General features: G+C 48.4%; 1 gene segment (V, D, J or C); it reads left to right on the top strand.

The window, feature by feature from the left end:
* The window catches only part of LOC141556155 (immunoglobulin lambda variable 9-49-like), a 1,090,947-nt gene that overhangs the window by 1,040,200 nt on the left and 38,781 nt on the right, over nucleotides 1-11,966 (top strand).

Raw genomic sequence — 11,966 nt, 5'->3', positions numbered from 1 at the left:
AAAGGCTGGCCGGCATTGAGTATTACAACACATGACATGAGTCACTACCTGCTCTGGGAGGGAAGTGCCATTTTGTTCCCATTTTACAGACAAGAGAACTTGGGCCCACACAGGTTATTCAACTTGCCCAGAATTTCGCTGGTCATGTGCCTCAGGGACAAAAATTGAAAGCAGACCTCGATGGCAAGTCCCAAGCTCTAACCACTGCACAAGCTGGCTGCAGTGAGCCCTATCACAGTGAGGATAATTTCAGGGAGCTTGAGCCCAGAATGAGTGGAGGCTGGGAGGAAGCTAAGGACAAGGGAAAAAGAGAAAGAGAGACCAGAGCAGGGAGAGGACCAGGCTTGAGGTTGGAAAGACAACCAGAGAGGAGCACAACGGTTCCTTCCTCCCCTCCATCCATCTTTTTTTTCCTCTTTCTTTCCTTCCTCCTTTCTTTCCTTTCTTCCTTGTTCCTTTCTTTCCTTCTTCCTTCCTTTCTTCATCCTTCTAAACAAAAGACCAAAGTTGCTGACAAGATCTCTCATGACATCTCGATACCCCAAACTATAGTGGGCTAGAGGCAGTAAGAGGCAGCGGATGGGGGTTATTTGAGCTCTGGACATGAAATGAGGAAGTTGAGGTTGGAATTCTGCCTTTGGTTTATTGGTTGGTGGAAAGGAGGATTCAAATGACATCACTATGTTGGGTCAAAGTGAGATGACTTGATGTCTGGCTTCTATCCAAAACCCCAAGTCTGTGACCCTAGAGAACTTTTTCCTGGTTAGCTCCCTATTTCTTCATCTCATGACCAATCCTTAAGAGTGCAGATTTTTTACAAAGTGCCCCCTAGAGTGACCCACTGTGAACTTGCTCTTTGCACCTGAACAGTGGGCATTTTTTCTATCCTTTGATTAGTGACCACAAACTCATATCAAAGGATGAAAGCATCCATGAAAGGACTCAGAGACCAGATAGTCCAAGTGTCTTTTTTCTCACTTAGGGATGAAGGGATTAGGCAGTGAAAGGGCCAAGAGAGATGTCTTCAGGTATCTAAATGGTTAGCTTAGGATGAATGGATGAAACTCATTCTGCCAGATTCCAGAGCCCAAAACTAGAAACAATTAACAAAGAAAACTGATTGCATTGCGGTTCATCATACAGGAAAGTAGCTAACATTTGGAGCTGTCCATGGTGGAACGACCTTCCTGGGACATCAGCAAGTGGAGCTGAGTCCACCTTGGATCAGACAGGAATGTAGTAGTGGGAACTGTGAAAACAGAATCCTTTGGAGAAGAAACATCTGCGGGCTCTTAAGAACAGAAACACTGGGAGCCTAGAAGCTGAAAGAAGAAATTAGAGACAGAGATCTGGGCGCCTTCTCTGAGGTTCACTTTCATCTTTTGGGCTGTTATTCAATTATGTCCAAACCTTCAAGATGCTGTGGACCATAGCAAGCTAGAGCTTTCAGTCTTCACCATCTCCCCAAGACTGTCCAAAGTCATACACATTGCTTCCATATCATCCCCCCCATCTCGTTTTAGGCAGGCCCCTCCTCATTTTGCCTTTCAGCTTTCCCAATATTGGGCGCTTTTCCAATAGGTGCTCTCTTCTTATTCTCTGGTCAAAGAAGCTTCAGCTTCAGTAATTCATCTTCCAAAGAATACACTGAATTTATTCTTTGTTATAATATATGGGAGAGCTGTTGGAATACATGGGAGCCACCTGACAGTAGCTGCTGGAGAGCCAAGCCAGAATGGATCTCCTCTTGTGAGAGGATAATACAAGGAGACTGAGAGGCAGTTGCTGTTCTCTGACCTCTCTCCTCTTCCCCCTGCTTCTAATTTATCTCATTCCCAGTCTACAACACCCGAGTCAGCTAAGGCTGCCCTGCAACTCCTTCAGATGTTATGATCCACAGCTGGGGAGACTCTTGGAGACTTGGCCTATCCCTTAACAATTCTTGATGTGTTGACTGCTTGATCTCCTTCCTATCCCAGAGTCTCTCCAAAGACCTCCGCACCTTGACATTTCAAGAGTACAAATCTGCAGCAACCAGTTTGGCTTATATGCCAACTCTCCTGCGTATTCCTGCCATCTCTTCTTACTGTCTTCTGCTTTTGGGAAATCCTGCCATTTGGGCATTTTTCATGCCCCTTCCTCTTCTACATTAATACCATCAGGTCTGTTACCAGGTCTCCTCTGAGGGAAGAGCTTTCTTTGCTCACAATTAAGGCTCCCTCCACACTGCCAAGTATTTGGAGCACAGTGGGCACTTACTAAATTGTGATGGAGTGGCTTAAGGCTTGCTTGATAAGGGCTGATTCTGAGAGTGTGTTACTGGCCATGGCTCAGACACAGAGGGGAATGAGGGCTGAAATCTCTAGACGATTTTTTATTCCCACATGGAGTGACCATCCTTGAGTCAAAAAGCTGTTTTAACAACAAGAAAAAAACAGACTAAGTCTTCAAAAGATAACTAACTTAAGCAGCCCTGATCCCTCACCTGTCTTCCCTACACTAATGACAGAACAATCAAGGAAATACTAGAGCCAGTGCTCCACCTCAGGGTGAGGGGTAAAAGGGGACTGAATGGAAGGTGAAATGAGGGGAAAGGCCCCTGTCAAGAACCATTTCACTTTAAAACCTTCAAAAAGTTAGCACTTGCATCAAGGAATCAATCCCACCAGCTCCTGCAGCTCAGACAACATGGCCCCACACTGTTTGTGTTAAAGGAATGGAACAAAGGGAAAAAGAGGTCATTCCGGAACCCTGGACATCGCACTTCTCAGCATATGATCATCCACATCATGTCTGTCAACTGCCTGGAAACATGAGTCCCAGAACTTTGAGTCAAGAATTAGGTGATTTTTGTTAAATGTTTTCAGATCCTAAGATAACAAACTGTGGGAACTATATTGGAATCTGTCATCCTGGGCTACTCATTGTTTCTCTCCCCCATCACCATGTCTCCCATCTCTGCACTTTTATATGACCTCTTCATCCTCCAAATAACTCTCCTTCCTCACTGCCAAGTCTGAAGATCACCAGCCTAACTCAGATTGAGCCAAGAGACCACTTTTTCAAGAAGTCTTTCCTGGTCCTAGAAGCATCTAGAACCTTCTTTTCATGGATATCTCTGTCTCCTTTGTAGGAATACTGGAGGTCCTTAACTACATACATAGCACCGAGGAGAGGTGAGAAGACTGGACGAGACCAGATGACACAAGAGAAAGACTAAGGAGAGGAGAGACAGAAGATGGGAAGAGAAAGGCAGATAGAGGGAGCAAGAGGAAGAGAAGAATGGAGTCAGCAAGCCACAGAGGAACACTCTGATCCATAATTCCTGTGAAAATGCCATAAGCTATTGGGAAGAGAATGGTTAGTGAGGAGCCAGATGAGGAAGCTGAGATTCCCATGAGTCAGTGGGCCAGACCATGGCAGACACACCCACTGCCTTTGGGGGACAGAATCACTAACCAGGCACTGGGGGGGGGGGAACACGGGATCTCTGAGCCTGCCCTCTCAGGATCCTCCTGAAGAGGAAGGAGGGTCACTTTATTTGGCCACAGACTCTAAGTCCCCGTTTCAGGGGCCTAGTGATTCACACCCCACTTCCATTGAGCATCAATTTGATTTTACAAACAGATATTGGCTTTAAAACTATATAGAAAAACAAGAACATAGACTTTTCCCCAGTACCTGGTGCAGAGTGAAGGGTTACAGCAGATGGACCCCACAATTCAGCTCAGCTCCTACGTACTTTTAATCCCAAAAAGGTAAAGTGCAAAGCCAGCCTGATTATAAATTGCACCCGATTAGCTTCCCTGCACCCAAGCTCTGAAGTTATTGATGCTGAAGTGGCAAAGTCCCAGCTGAATCCCTAGCCTCCAGGATCAGGCCGATTTGGCTGCTAGCTCAGACCAGAGTCCACTCCCTTGCTCAGATGGCTTTCCTTAGAATCACATGTCTCTGGGATCAGGGTACAGAAGGCAGTACTCAGGCCCTCCCCTCTCCCTATAAGGTGTCAATGAAAGAATCCTTCATCCTCCAACACTAAGACAATAAAGGCAGGAGGGCTTAAACTCCATCCTGAGGAGGAGGGACCTGAAATGGACCCTGGGGAGCCAGGAAGACCCTATGTGAAGCAATGGAAAATGGGCTGCTTGGGACTCACCCAATATAATGTTCAATTCCAGCACTACCAGCCCTAACTGGGTGGCCAAGACAAGGAATTGTATTTCCTGAGGCTCAGGTTCTTCATCCCTAAGGGGATGAAAAGATACTTGGACTATCTGTTCTCTGAGTCTCTTCTGATTATCACTGTTGTTTTCATCCTGTGATATAAGTTTGTGGTCACTAATCTAAGGATAAAGAACAGTGCCCACTGTTCAGGTGCAAGGAGCAAGTTTAGGGTGGACTTAGGTAAGGATGACTCTAGGGTGCATTTTGTGAAGATCTGCACTCTTAACGATTGTTAGGGAGATGGGGAGATAGCTCCAGGGAGCTAACCAGGAAGTTCTTTGGATCATACATCTGTGGACAGAAAGAGATTGCCTAAAAGAATATCTAGGGCAGTCCCTTCCCATATGAGGAAACTCTTTCTATCTCTCTCTGTGTATCTCTCTCTCTCTCTCTCTGATTCTCTGTGTCTGTCTCTTTTTATTTCTCTCTCTCTGTGTCTCTCTCTCTCTCTCTTTCTCTCTCTCTCTCCCTCTTTCTCTTTTTTTCTCTCTCCTTGCCTCTGAGTCTCTCTCTCTCTCTGCCTCTCTCTGTCAATCTCTCTTTCTCCTTCTCTTTCTTTCCTCCCCATCACTTTCTTAGGCTGAGGCCCCCCATTCATAGCATAAGAATGATTATTGGGGTTCCTTGTCCTTCCTGGGCTCTGCTGAAACAGAAGAGACTATGGGTATAACCTGGCTATTGTCCATAGAAGAGATCTGTCTCAAGTATCAGATGCAGAAAATAGACAAAGAGGTGAGAATGAGACAGGGGTCAGGCTGCATTCATGCTGTGTGGTGTCCAGGCCAAAAGAAAACTGCCTTCTGTTCTGCTCAGACCCATCTCAAGAACCAGATCTGCTTCTGGACACCATAAGTGAAGAAGGACATTGACAAAGAGAAGGTAATTTTTAGGAAGAAGCAGGACTCAACTAAGGGGGAAATGGGAGATTCATTTAAATAAGGTAAAGAAATGGGAGAATCATTTAAAAGAAACTTGGGGTCTGCTGTGAGAAGAAGCTAAGATTGGGATCAGGGAAAGGGCCAAGAGAGCGGTCTTAGGGTACTGAAAAGGCTAGCTCAGCATGGAAGAATAAGGCTCCTCCTGCCAGGCTCCAGAACCCAGAATTAGAAGCAGAAGGAAATACATAGCAGTGGGAACAGGAGCACACACTCGGAGCTGTCCATGGTGGAATGACCTGGGTGGACATCAGCAAGCAGAGCTGAGCGCCCCCTTACTCAGGCAGGAGGCAATTCTGAATCCAAACTCCTTTGGAGGACAAGCCTCTGAGGGCCTGTAAAATGGGATGGAGTGTAGGAGCTTAGAGAAGGGATAAATGCCAGAGATCTGGGAGCCTTCTCTGAGCTTCACTTTCACTTTCTAGGCTGTTGTTCAGTTATGATCAACTTTTCATGAACCACTGGACCATAACAAGCCAGACCTTCAGTCTCCACCATGTCCACGAGGCAGTGCAAGCTCAGACATGTGGCTTTCATATCTCTTTCCATCTCATCCTCAGCTGTCGCTTTCTCCTTTTACCTTTAATCTTCCCCAATATGAGTCTTTTCCCATTAGGGCTGTCTTCTCATTCTCTGGCCAAGGATTTAAGCTTCAGTAATTCATCTTCCAAAGAATACACTGAATTTGTTCTTGATGTGTTGAATGCTTGATGTCCTTCCTATCCCAGAGTCTCTCCAAAGACCTCCTCACCTTGACATTTCAAGAGTACAAATCTGCAGCATCCAGCTTGGCTTATACTCCAACTCTCCTGTGTATTCCTGCCATCTCTTTACTCTCTTCTGCTTCTGGGAAATCCTGCCATTTGGGGCATATTCCATGCCCCTTCATCTTCTATGTTAATATCAGATTTATTGCCAGGTCTCCTCTGAGGGAAGAGTTTTCTGTGCTAACAATTAAGGCTCACTCCACGCTGCCAAGGATTTGGAGCACAGTGGGCACTTACTAAATTGTGATGGTGGCTTACAGCTTGCTTGATAACGGCTGATTCTGAGAGTGTTACTGGCCATGGCTCAGACACAGGAGGGGAAATGGAGGCTGAAATCTCTAGATGATTCTTAATGCCCACATGCCCACGCTTCAATCAAAAAGCGGTTTTAAAAACAAGAAAACAACAGACTCAGTCTTCAAAAGAACTAACTTAAGCAGCCCTGATCTTCCACGCACTAATGACCACAAGAACATTCTAGGAAATAGTGGAACCAATGCTCTAACATGGAGTGCGGGTGAAAGGGGACTGAATGGAGGGGAAATGAGGAAAAAGGCCTCTGTCAAGACCCATTTCACTTTAAAACCTTCAAAAAACCAGGACCTGCATCAAGGAATCAATCCCACCAGCCCCTGCAGCTCAGACAACATGGCACCACACTGTTGGTGTTAAAGGAATGGAATATAGAGAAAAGAAGATCATTCCAGAACCCTGGACATCGCACTCCGCAGCCTGTGATCATCCACATCATGTCTGTCAACTGCCTGGAAACATGAGTCCCAGAAATTTGCACCAAGAATTAGGGAATTTCTGTTAAATGCTTTGAGATCCTAAGGTAACAAGCTGTGGGGACTACATTGGAAAAGATCCTAAAAATCCCAACCTGACATGTTCCCTACAGGAATTCCTGAATAACGCCCTGGCATGGAACCTTATTTCCACTCAGAAAATGGGTTTTCTCTCAAGTCTTGACTGGAGGGGCAAGTGTTGACTGACTGGGGAGTTAGGGGACACCTGCTCTGTGATGAGGGAGAGAGGGGCCTCTGGGCCAGGTGGAGGGGCCAGTGTTCCTGTCTCACAGCTGCAGAGGGGCAGGGGAGGGGGTGAGACAAATCACAGGGAGGTTTTTGTGCGGGGCTGTGTCACAGTGTGAAGTGTTCGGCGGAGGGACCCATCTGACCGTCCTGGGTGAGTCGCTGTTTGTCTCTCTCCCTTTCTGGAATACTGGGGCTCTGGGAAAATTTCCCCTGCTTTGCTCTTCTCACAGCTAGGTTCTATCTAGGGTCCCATTTGCCAGCTCCTCGTAAAAATCCACAGCCTGCTGTGGCCCCAGCCTCTGCCTTCTTTGCCCCCTCTTCTCTGGGGCACCCTTCCTCTCTGGGGGCTGTCTCAGGAGCTTGCATGATCTATGGAAATAGCTTTGACTCTTTCCCAGCCTTGCTCTGTCGCCCTCCACCCTTTGGGCTCAATGAGAAACCTTTAGAAATTCAGACACCAAAGATCTGAGCACGGGGCTGCACTCAAGGGACACTTGGGGCCGGGCCCAGGGAAGTCTGGGGGAGGAGGGTCAGACCTGGGCTCCTTCAGGGAATTGTGAGTTCCCCAAGAGAGGATTTGGAGGGACGGGGAGCTGAACTTCTCAGAAGGAGCCCCTCATCCTGGGGTGCTCAGTACCCTAAAGGGACAAATAGAGGGGCATCCCTGAGACCCTGGGGGAGGAGCACACAAGAGACCTGCTCCCACAAGAGATCACGCATGGGGAACATGGGGCAGAGGGGGGCATCTGGCCAAAGACAGACTCCCTGGAACACATGGGCTTAATGAAGACTGAGCGCCTCTGGAACAGTCTGCAGGGCCCAGGGACTCCCTACATCGGCCCCCCGGCCCAGCAGAGACGGCTCCGCACAGACTTCCTCGGAGCAGGCAGGCTGACCCAGGGGCCCACTCCACAACAGAGAAAGCCCCAAAGTCACACTGACTCCCAGCACTCAGGGCAGGATTGCTCCAGGCAAAGGGAGGGCTCAGGAAGGACAGGCAGGGCCCCCCAGGACAGGAAGGAGAAGGGGAAGTGGGGGCAGGGCAGGGAGGACAGCTCTGGCCATCCACTGCACTTCCCGGCAGCATGCCTGCGCTCTGCCTGGAGGGGTTAAGAGGAGCCTGAGCAGAGCCAGACCTCTGACAGAACAGGTCTGGCCTGGCAGGTGAGTGGACAGAGCAGCAACCCTGACTGTCCAGCAGGTAAAGAGTTTACAGGCCACACAGGACAAGGACTGAGCTCCTGGTGCCCACAAATTCAGGCCAGAGTCCACTCTACACAAACCCAGAGCAGCAGAGAACACAGGAGCACTAAAGGGGGTCACACAGCATGGCTCCAAATCTGTGCCCTACTTCTTCCTACTCGTGGGACATTTGTGGGACTTTCCATGGTTGGGGATTCAGTTTGTTCATCATTTGTGTGATGGGTGCACTATAGGAGAAAAGAGCCTTCTAACCCAAGACCTCTGACACACTTAGCCAGACCTTGCTCCTTCCCACCAAGCACTTTCCAATCTTAAGACACTGATGGGATCTGGACTCCACATTCATGGCCTGGGACCAGGGGTCTCTCGGGCCCTGACCTTTTACTCTTCTCTACCTAACTCTGCCTCTTTTTCCACGCCTCCCAGGTCAGCCCAAGGCATCCCCCATGATCACTGCCTTTGCTCCATCCAAAGATGAGCTAGACACACAAAAGGCCACCCTGGTGTGTCTGATAAATGGCTTCTACCCAAGCACTGTGGATGTGGCTTGGACCAAGGATGGCTCCCCCATGACTCAGGGGGTGATGACCAGCCCCCCAGCCCGCCAGAGTGACAACAAGTACTCAACCAGCAGTTACCTCTCGCTCTCTGCTGACCAGTGGCGTTCTAGCAGCCTCTACACCTGCAAGGTCACCCATGAAGGGCAGGTCTTCCAGAAGGAGCTGTCCTCAGCCCAGTGCACTTAGATGCCCACATGCCCCCTCCCTCAAGCCACACAATGGACTTCCCCCCCTCTTCCCCCCTCCTCCCCGACTTTCAATAAAGATCTTTCTCATTCAATTGTCTCTCATGTCTTCTGAGTCTGATCTCCCTTCCCCTTGGTGGTGGCTCACAACATGGGGGCCCCTGACAATCCTCAAGGGAAAAAACCAACACAGACCAGGCCCCTGGCTGGGTGGAAGATTAAAAATCCCTTCCTGTAAATGTGCTGACTTCTTCCCAAAGTCCTTCTCTCCATTCTGAGCCCTGACCTGAATCGGAAATGATTTTTGTTCAAAGGGGAATGAAATGTGACAAGGGGTAGGAGGGAAATATAGATCCAGTGCATGAATCTCAAGGCCTGGAGTTAGGAAAATCTGAATTCCAATCCAGCCTTAGACACTTCCTAATTACGCCCCCTGATCTTCCTTTACTCCCTGTGTCCTTATCTGTAAAGTGCTAGAATGACAACATCCAGGAGCCTGCACTGTGGGGAGTATACAAGTAGGTAGCACCTGTAAAGCTCTTGGCCAAACTTAAAAGTTATGTAAAGGCTAGCTTCTATCATTATCATTATCATTTTTATTAGTGTTAGTTTGGCTGCTAGTAATAGTCCCTTCCTCCCAAGGATGTTGTAAAGATCAAATCAAATAGCTTAACCAGCATGCTTTGCACATCTGCATGGCCTGAAGAAATCCTGGCTGGGTGATTTGATTGGACCAAAAGCAGCCAGGAGCCAGGCCCAGGCAGGTGAGGAAGTGATCCTGGGAGAGTAAGAGTGAGATAAAAACCAGGCCTTTGAGAGGGGGGAGGAGAAGGCAGACGGACAAAATTGGAAAGGGGCTGAATAGGCGAGGAGAGTGACAGTGGGGAGGAGGGGAAGAGGAGGCCTACTCTGTTGACCTGGGTGATGGGGAATTTGAGCACTTCCTTTGCAATGGGCAGGACATCACCATGACAACCTCCCTTCTGCTTTTTCTCCCTTGACATCATCCAAATACTCGCCTCCATGTGTCCCCCTCACCTTCTGGCTTCTTGATTTCCTTACATGAGCACATTTTAGTGTGTAGCACTAGCCCGACATCCTCAAACTGATCTGCTTTCTTTCATGAAAATTATCCTCCCCTCAAGCCAGGACCTGGGCAAGGACCCCCTCCCACCAAGTCTGTGAGACCCTTAGGAAAAATTGGCCTGCTTGCATCAGGCCTTATGGCGGCTCCATCACTCCCAGGACACCAGAGCACAGGGAAGAGACCAGTGGTTCTGCTGTGTCCCCAACAGCTGGTCATCGAAGGCTGCCAGGACAGAGAAACAACGGCAGGGGATCCCTGACATCTCACCTTCCCTGGAATGCTGCCAAGGACAGGCAGGATTTCATGTCCTTCAAAGAACACATGCCCATGACTAAATATACACCCTTGCCACATGGCTTCCTTTTCTTAATGCTCTTTCATGGCCTCCCCTCCACAAACAACACTGGCCACACTTCTCTGAGCACACGCCCCTTGTGTTGTTGTTTGTATTCTGCCATGTTCAGGAGCTAATTATTTAGCTGCTTCTCTTCCTTCTATTCCATTTCCCAGGTCATCCTCAGGCATCCCCCTCACTCTCCTGGTTGGGAAGGAGTTCTCTCAGCTGGCTAATAAGGAAAAATAAAGATTTTGATAAGGCCCCATGAGCCATGGAATGATCCAGACACACAGAGGAACTTAAACCTGGTGTAGCCAGTAGCTGGGGACCTGCCCTGTGCCTTGGACTTGGGGACATTGCCCCAGTTGAAACATGTGAATCCCATGAAATCACAGGACGCTCCTGGAGAAAGAGAGAGAGAGCAATGGAGAGAACTTGAAGAAGAAGCCTCAGATTTTCCACTGCATAAAACAGTGGACTGCGTCCTAATCAGAGACCATGGAGGAGAACATCCACTGCATAATCCATGGGAGAAAGGGGCCCCATCAGTGGGAGTGCTCCAGGGACTCTGCTTCCAGGTTACAATACACTGACTGCAGCAAAACCTCGATCCTTGTGCAGCCTTTTCTAACTCTCCCTCCCTTTCCAGGCTCCTCCATCACTGCTCTCCAGTTAAGTGGATAGAGCAGCAGCCCTAGAGCCAGGAAATGGGCAAATATGGCCTCGGACACTTGCTCACTGTGTGGTGCTGACCGAGTCACAACCTCTATGTTCTTATTTGGAAAAACCGGGACTTTACTAGCACCAAACCAGCCCAAACTGGTTATGAATAACACTTCATCAAGCCCTTAGCCCAGTGTTTGCCACACAGTGGGCACTTGATCAAATCTTTCTTCCAGGCATCCTGTCCTTCTCCCTCTAGGTAGGGAGAATGGAGCCACCTGCCAGTGGCTGCTGGAGGGCTAACTCAGACCTATAGAATGGATCTCTTCCTGTGAGAGGATGATGATGATACAAGGAGACTGGGAGGCAATTGTTATTCTCTGACCTCTCTCCTCTTCCCTCTTGCCTCCAATTTATTTCATTCCCAATCCACAAGGAACATCTGAGTAAACAAAGTCTGCTTTGCAAATCCTTCAAGTATTATGATTCACAAATGTGGAGGCTCTTGGAGAGTTGACCCGCCCCTTCACTTAGGCAGAGTCCTTAACATCCCCACTCTGTGAATCTGTCATCCTGGGCTACTCATTGTCTCTGTCGGCCTCTCTCTCTCTGTCCTCCCCATCACTTTTTTAGGCTGAGATCTTCATTTATAACATAAATATGTAGAGTGGGGTCCTTTGTCCTTCCTGGGCCTGATAAAATGGGGGAGGCTATGGGTTTAACCTGGTTACTGTCCTCAGAAGATACCTGTCTATATTACCAGATGAAGGAAATACACTATCAGGGTAAGGATGAGGGGCCAGACTGCACTCAGACCATGATGTCCAGGGCAAGAACAGTGTCCCCTGTTCTGCTCAGACACCATCTCCAGAACAAGGTCCACTTCTGCACTCCATAATTGAGAAAGCTATTTTTAAAATAGAAGATAATTTTTGAAAAGGAAGAGGACCCACCTGGTGGAGAAATGA

This window comes from Sminthopsis crassicaudata, chromosome 1, assembly GCF_048593235.1.
Source record: "Sminthopsis crassicaudata isolate SCR6 chromosome 1, ASM4859323v1, whole genome shotgun sequence".
Classification (NCBI taxonomy): Eukaryota; Metazoa; Chordata; class Mammalia; order Dasyuromorphia; family Dasyuridae; genus Sminthopsis; species Sminthopsis crassicaudata.
This window is presented reverse-complemented; position numbering and strand designations above follow the sequence as displayed.